General features: G+C 42.9%; 1 long non-coding RNA gene across 1 annotated transcript; it reads left to right on the forward strand.

Annotated features, from left to right (window-relative positions):
• Nucleotides 1–1,151: 1,151 nt before the first annotated feature.
• LOC124265909 lies at nucleotides 1,152–3,335 on the forward strand. Its single transcript, XR_006895580.1, has 2 exons — nucleotides 1,152–1,221; nucleotides 2,999–3,335. It is a non-coding gene; the product is annotated as an uncharacterized LOC124265909 (long non-coding RNA).
• The last annotated feature ends 5,318 nt before the right edge of the window (nucleotides 3,336–8,653 follow it).

The following is an 8,653-nucleotide window of genomic DNA, read 5'->3' on the forward strand; positions in this document are numbered from 1 at the left end:
TCCTTTGGGTCCTTCTGGTTTGTAGTTTCCGGTGCCACATCACTTCCAACTCATGCACGCCATACACCCCCAATATATGATACAAAAATAACATATAACACTGTAAAACATTTGTAATGAAAACATTAGTATTAATTTGTAAACTTAGTTAATTTTAGACCACAGTTATCTATTATGTCGCATTGCTTTGTTGTTCTTTTACGGGCTGATTTCCGGTTAACTGTTAACTCTCGCATTCGTGACCGACTTGTGTTATTCCGGGACAAGCGAGTTTACGGAAAGGTGCGAGCGTTGACGAATGTAACTCTGGGTGAAAACCACGAGGATGGGTGTGGTGCTTGTGGATCCCCCCGTGAAGGTTTATCGGAAAAGTAAAGTAAAATATTGGTGCATGTAACTTCATGCTGAAAAATATGACTGACTGACTGACTGAGTTTGGTTTTACGCCGCTTTTAGCAATATTCCAGCAACATCACGGAGGGGGACACCAGAAATGGGCTTCACACAGTGTACCCATGTGGGGATTCGAACCCGGGGCTTCGGCGTGACGAGCCAACGCTTTAACCATTAGGCTACCCCCACCGCCCCTGTGAATAATATGAAGAAAATGAATTGAGATGTTTAAACAAACCGACAGCGAGTAAGCTGGGAATTATCCGGGATCATTTAAGATATTTTATGTATGCTTCACCCTTTCATGCTCAAAATTTCAATCAAAATAAAAGTTATGGTAGCTGTTCAAGACTTGGAACAAACAGATAATATTTTCTGACAAATTGGAAATGAATCCTTAATTTAGGGATTAGTGTAAATGAGTTACATTTTTGTGTGTAAAGCTACATTTACGTTAAACCATTCAGGTAAGTTCGTTCGTTCGTTCGTGCGTGCGTGCGGGCATGATGCTCAAACTTCCGTATATCCACAAAGCCATACTTTCTCATTGAGAAACGTGAATACTGACCTGACAAATGTATTGCTTCTTGATATGTTTCCCAGGATTGCCATTTTTTTCTATTTCCTAAATAATCTGTGCCTTTGTCAAGAAGATAAGATATGAGTATCGGGTCCTTGTAGCCATGGCGATTGACCTGTAATAAACGTAGGAGTGTCAATGATATAAAACTTGGCTGTTTGTACTTGTTTTAGTCGGACGTCCTGTCGTTTTGAGAACCATGAAGTTGGCGATTGCGTGTATGCTTCTATTGTACTTTGCAGCTGCGAGTAAGTATCAGGCATGTGGGAGACTCAGACTGATGTGTTGTCGATGCCGTTGTGCACAGTAAATACCACGTATGACGGTTTGTTTATTTGTTTGTTTGTTGTTTAACGCCGTACTTAAAACACAAATCTACGAAAATTGGGATACGATGACCGTGTTAACCAAGCCAGTGAGTCTGAAAACCCGTTCCCGTTAGTCGCCTCTTACGACATGCTCAGTTCAGGGGTTCCACGTATTCCACGAATTTAAGGTAGTACATACAATACGCATCCGGCGGACACGTGATAATGTGTTTGAAATCACTGATTAAAAATATAATTCCGGCTACAAAAGTGGCAACATCACGCTTTCATGTTGTGATATGACATACGTGCCTAAGCTGATGGATAAAAGAAATTATTACCCTCGAGGTCAACGTATGGATAGTTGCATACTCATCTCGTACGTCACACGAGTATCGTATCGCGTTGACCTGTGTCGTAACGACTTGATCTGAGATTCTAACGATGTGATTGGATAACCGATGACTTCTCAATTAGGTCACATTCTGACGTAACTATTTTTTCATTCATATCAAACACGTGAATTCATTCATTCTGCAACTTAAATGATTGTGAACATTGCGAACGTTGCCGTGTCGCTGTTTAATTGTGAGTCGAACTGAGACATTATATCCGTCGAAAAACATAAACGTAATGTTTCCACCAGTGATGTTAGCCGAATGAAGCAACTGGAAACCAAGAAACGAGGTGCTACGGAGTAGTTTACTGTAGGAGGCTGTACGAGGCGATGACAACTGACATGCATCGTGACGTCGGTTACCAAGGCAGTGACGTCATTACAGTGTGACGTCATGCAAATATTGTACTACAGTACAAAACTCTTCCGCAACCTCTTTATGAAACCGGTTTCGGTTTGAAACCAAAAAACATAACAAAACTACGCTATTTTGTCAATTTAATGCATGTAAGACGTGGGTAATAAATAAAATACCACACTCGGTCTCATTACATACGTATTAAACGAAACTCGTGACCTTCCTATGTTATCTGACCTCACTTTCGCTCGGTCAGATGGCACATGAAGGACACCCGTTTCGTATAATTCGTATGTAATGAGACCTCGTGTAGTATTCCCTATATATACAGACGTTTGATAGATAGTTAGATAAACTCATTTAAACAAAGTAGTGTTCTGTTTCAAGAGGGCTTCTTTGTTGTGTTTTGGACCTTTTTACTTCTGCGGTGTTTTGGCGACTGTCATCAGTCCAGGAACGTTCTGATAATGGTTTTGAGTCAAATTTAGTGTTCGGGTGTACTTTTTTAGTTTGCAGTTTGAACCCCATATAACTTTGGACCTTCCCGATCGTTCGAAAACACTGAAGTCACAACGCAGGACGTGTCGTCTTTTCTGTGTAGAAATAGCAGTGCAATATTGGTTCACAGCCCAAATTAAAATTAAGAACCCACTCATAACATAAAATCTGTGTCACAGGCCATGGTTTCCCAATTGCCTAGATCGATGTTCATGCTGTTGATCACTGGATTGTCTGGCCCAGACTGGATTATTTACGGGCCGCTGCCATATAGCTGGAATATTGCTGAGTGTGGCGTTAAACAATCAACCAACCAACCAAATATGCGTTAAAAGCGGCATAAAACCATTACTCATTCTCCTGGTTTCTAAAGCATTAATAACTGTTTAAATGAGGTGAACATCCTTACTCACTCTCTCTATTATATAAACATAATGACATATTTATACCACCCTCTGTTGCAGATTGCTTCGTTCTAAACAGTGCCTGTCAGAAGAACGGCGGGATCTGCTACAGCATAAACGCCGCCGTGTTCTGTGGTGGGAAGCGTACTGTGGACGACTGTGGAGGCAGTTTCTTCTACTGCTGCATACCTAACTTCAACATCGGCGAACTGATTTCCGGTTAACTGTTAACTCTCGAGAGAAAACCTCGTCATGAACAGGATATATACCCTAAGATTGAGAGCAAAGGTGTGATGATCCCGTGTTTTATTGACTTTGATTTAAACGAAATTATAAGTGTTAAGTAATTACCGCTGAGCAATTTTTCGATTGAAAGAACCACAAGTCTCTATCTTTACCATCTTCTCTTCCGAAGTCTGATCTATTTACATACCGTCTCCATATCGCTGGAATATTGCTGAGTGCCGTGTTAAACAACAATACACAAACTCTTCTTAAGCGGTTTGGGGAGTTTCGTGGTGAAAGCCTTCGCCACAATGAAGACTCGGGTTTGAGTGAATGAGTGAGTATGGTTTTACGCCGCTTTTAGAATATTCCAGCAATATCACGGTAGGGGACACCAGAAATGGGCTTCACACATTGTACCCATGTGGTTCAGCGTGATGAGCAAACACCTTAACCACGACACTATCCTGACGCCCCGACCAGAGCGTGATTGCCCAATGGCTACAGTGTGTGAGGCCCGTTTCTGGTGTTCCTCTGCCGTGATGTGGTCGGATCTGATGTGCATCAAGTAACAATAGCGACTGAGTGAGTTTAGTTTTTTGCCGGTTTTAGCAATATTCCAGCAATATCACGGAGGGGGCACCAAAAATGGGCTTTACAAATTGTATCCATGTTGAGAATCGAACCAGGGTCTTCGGCGTGTCTTCAGCAACCCATGCTTGCCAAAAAAGGCGACTCAGCAATATTCCACCTATATGGCAGCGGTCTGTAAATAATCGAGTCTGGACCAGACAATCCAGTGATCAACAGCATGAGCATCGATCTGCGCAATCTAGAACCAATGACATGTGTCAACCAAGCCAACGAGCCTGATCACCCGATCCCGTTAGTCGCCTCTTACGACAAGCATGGGTTACTGAAGGTTCATTCTACCCCGGATCTTCACAGGTGTCGCGTGTAGAAGCCACTGGTATTGTCAAGGTCACTGCTACCCCTCACACATATCTCCCTTAGCGCAGAGCAGTGTGGCCTGTCCTCAACCCGATAAGGCTTGACTAGAGATACGTACTACTAGTGCACCAACTGTTGAACCCTTTCCCTTTTGTTCAGGGGCGTTGGGGTAGCAGCGGTATGGGCAGAATATCGCTAAAGGCGGCGTCATAAAAGCGGAGTGATACCACACTGACTGCATATATACCTGTCAAGGACATGGATGCAGCATTGAACAAGCCCAAATAGTCCCCACCAACCCCCTTACTACGCAATGCTGATTCAGCTTTGGTAAATCTGTTTCACAGTTCCTGACCATATATTTTCCCTTACACCGAGGGGGCGGTGGGTAGCCTAGTAGTAAAAGCGTTCGCTCGTCACGCCGAAGACCCGAGTTTGATACCCCACATGGGTACAATGTGTGAAGCCCATTTCCGGTCTCCTTGTCGTGATATTACCATAACATTGCTAAAAGCGGCGTAAAACTAAACTTACTCACTCACACACTCACCTTTCTCGCATTCTTTAGCTTTAAATAAAGTCTAGATTTGCCCCACTGGCACTGACTCCCCCTGAAGTCATTGCTGCTCCTTTTCAATTTGAATGCAGTTATATTTTCTATCAGAATAATATCTTTTCTACCCTTTTGGTTCAAATCGGTGTATTAGGCACGTCCCGTCAGGCAATTTTCACTTTGTTGAAGGCCATTGCTGCTTTATGGGCGACTAGGCCAAATTCTCTCACCCGCAAAAACTCAACTCCAGCGGAACGTCTCAAAACGTTTCACCCAAGGAAGGGGCAAGAAGTAGGTTGCCCTGAATCAGTGTGTATATATAATAAAGACGAAGGCATCCATAAAGCCCGTTATCACCAGTCAATCAATCTTCCAAATGGCTGTAAACGCTTTCGATTTATAAAGAGAATTAATAAATAACTAAAAGGAAAAGGGATAATGGATGTCTCGTTGTTTCGCTTGGTGCAAAGTTTTTGACTGGAGTACTCCAAGCTTCCAGGCATTGTCTGGTACCGGGCGACACTCGTCTGACAGCAGAACAATTGTAACGTCCAGTTGCATGTGAGCTTCCGCCAAATGCTGGTTGTACTGTTATATTTTAAGCCTGATTTGTTCTTCAAACAGCAGTTGCCCAAAAGTTGCCCATATCGTTTAGATTTATTCTAACGAAACTATGTACGTTGATACGTTTCACGTCTGCTTTAGGGGTGGTGGGGTAGCCTTGTTGTTAAAGCGTTCGCTCGTCAAGTCGGGGTTCGATTCTCAAGATGGGTATGGCGTGTGAAGCCCCTTTCTGGTATCCCCCTCCTTCATTTTTCGGGAATATTGCTGAAAGCCTTCACTTACTCCCTTCAGCCTCTTTCAGTAATGATGTACACTCATGGATGAAACAGTTTCCATGACCTGGCCCATTGCCACAAAACCACATCACAGTTAATACAAATGATGGCTCCTGTCATGGAGCTAAGATATGAATAAATGATCCTTTTTAATAATCAAAGCCAAGCAGATTTACCCAAAATACACGCAGGGAGTGTCGATGATATAAGACAACGTTGTTTGTGCAGGCTTCAGTCGGACGTCCTGTCGTTTTGCGAACGATGAGGTTGGCTATTGCGTGTGTGATTCTTCTGTGCTTGACTGCAGCGAGTAAGTATCCGACATATTTCAGACACAGATGTGTTGCAAAAGAGCAGATCTAGATACGTGCAGATCTAGATCTAGAGACGTGTTAGTTCACTTTGTGACAGTAGTTTGTCATGGAGCTAAACACATTGGTAACGATAAAACCATTACACCTCCTCGAGAAATCTCTGCTACAAGTTGAACTGATTGTACAGTTCCAACTATAGCATGAGTATGTGTTTATGAATCACTACCAAGATAAAATGTTGATATTCAGTAACCCATGCTTGTCGCAAGAGGCGACTAACGGGATCGGGTGGTCAGGCTCGCTGACTTGGTTGACACAATTGTGCAGATCGATGCTTATGCTGTTGATCACTGGATTGTCTGGTCCAGACTCGATTATTTACAGACCGCCGCCATATAGGTGGAATATTGCCGAGTGCGACGTAAAACTCAACTCACTGACTGACTGACTGAAAGAGTTTGGTTTTACGCCGCTTTTAGCAATATTCCAGCAACATCACGGCGGGGGACACCAGAAATGGGCTTCACACATTGTACCCATGTGGGGATTCGAACCCGGGTCTTCGGCGTGACGAGCGAACGCTTTAACCACTAGGCTACCCCACCGCCCCCTCAACTCACTCACTCACTAGCAAGATAAAGTGATGACACCAGATGTTGGCGATGAGGTGAGCATATTGGGAATTGCAGCGAACATCACTTTTGTCACTGATGCTTCAGTTCCTCATATGTCTTCGATATAAGTTTTTGAATGCTTTACTGAGTCCTTGAATGTTGTGGCCTTGAACAACTTAGAAATACGCACCCAGCGACTGCTGCCTAATGTTTCAACGCCGCTCTCACGAAGGTCTGCTGCAGACAGCATCATCTCTACCAGTGGACACGCTTTCATATTAATCTTCGTTATTATACATACCGGTTCAAATTTGGGAGAAATAGGATACCACCTGTCCTGATATGACGAACTGTCGGATAAACGAAAGAATACAAACATTTCATTGTGGCTAAAACTGAAAGAAACAAGATGGCGCTCTATTTCCCGACGGATTTTTTGTTGTGTTTTTTACCTTACTTTTGCTGTATTTTGGCGACTGTTCTCAGCATAGTTTTTTAATGTTTGTAATGTCTAGGTCACACCTAGTGTTGAGGTGTAAGCATATTTTGTCCCGCAGTTTAGAAGCCAATATAACTGTGGACCTTCTCCATCTTTCGAAAACAACGCAAGACTTGTCGTCTTTTCTGCATGTGTACGAGGGGCGGTGGGGTAGCCTAGTGGTTAAAGCGTTCACTCGTCACACCGAAGGCCCGTGTTCGATTTCCCACATGGCCACAATGTTTGAAGCCCATTTCTAGTGTCCCCCGCCGCGATATTGCTGGAATATTGCTACAAGCGGCGTAAAATCCAAGTGACTCACTAACTCACTCTCGGTTTGTACGCATAGCTTGTGTTGACAATTGCAATATTGTTTATAGCCAAACTGGAAATATGAAAACACTGTACATGAATCAGAAGTGACCAAAAGCACTGCGAGTTGAGTTTCTTATCATCAGTTGGTCGTGTGTTCGAATCTAGATCTTGTGCAGAGCCTTTCCCTTCCAAAGATGCACTAGTCGTGGGTTCGAATCCCATATTCACAGTAATTATGATCCTTGGTATAACGCCCATGTTATATGAAAACATTCGTCCTGCATCACTTCCAGGTTTTCGCTCCAACATAAACGAATCAATGTGAAATATTCGAAATGCACAGCAATATTAAAACCCATTTAACAAGACCCCACTCATAACAAATTGGGAGCGGCGGGGCAGCCTAGTGGTAAAAGCTGTGAGGTAATTACTTAGGTCCAAATCTGAGATAAAAGCGCCATAAAACCATACTCATTCGCTTAAGGTCTAATGCAAATATGTTTAAATATATTGTTGAAAGTGTTTGTATCACCCCTCTGTTGCAGACTGCTCAGATCCTTACCATGACTGTCACACGAAGGGCGGGGTGTGCTACAGCATGTTCAACAACACTCTCTGTTTGCTGAAGAGCAGCAATGACTACTGTGGAGGCGCTGACCGCTACTGCTGCTTGGAAAACCTCTTCGTCGGCAAGTAACATGCTTCAGCAGCATCACCAACTGAACGACTTAACAGAGCAACATAAGAAGCCGTATTCTGTCATATGTAGTTTTGAAAAAAATTATTCGACAGCCATATTCGTATCAATTAATTGTGTTTCTTTCCTGGATGAGTGTGAGTGAAGAGATGTGTGAAGTCAAGTGGTGTGTGATGTCAAGTGGTGTGTGAAGTCAAGTGGTGTGTGAAGTCAAGTGGTGTGTGAAGTAAAGTGATGTATGAAGTCAAGTGAACCTGATTTTCATTTATGCATACATATTCATACTTATGTAAACCTATTTTTCTTATCGACCTGTGGGAAATGCATTGGCGCAAAATCAAGACTGATTATTGTCGTTTCTAAGATGACTAGCGCTTAGAACAATCGAAAAGAAAATACATTATCAGACAATAGTTTCTTGATGACGTAACAATTGAATGACGTTATCCCGTCACTGCGCAATTCTAGTGTGCGCCCTCATAATCGAACCATTTTACATTACGTCACAATGTAAACGACGTCACGATGCATGTCAGTTGTCATCGCCTCGTACAGCCTCGTACAGTAAACTACTCCGTTGCGTCCCGTTTCTTGGTTTGCAGTTGCTTCACGCAGCTAAAATCACTGGTGGAAACATTATGTTTATGTTTTACGGCGGTTAAAATGTGTCAATTCGACTCACAAGTTTTCAGCGACACGGTAACGTATTCAATGTTTACATTCCCACAA

This window comes from Haliotis rubra, unplaced genomic scaffold, assembly GCF_003918875.1.
Source record: "Haliotis rubra isolate DU_JTF1 unplaced genomic scaffold, ASM391887v1 Scf122, whole genome shotgun sequence".
Taxonomy (NCBI): Eukaryota; Metazoa; Mollusca; class Gastropoda; order Lepetellida; family Haliotidae; genus Haliotis; species Haliotis rubra.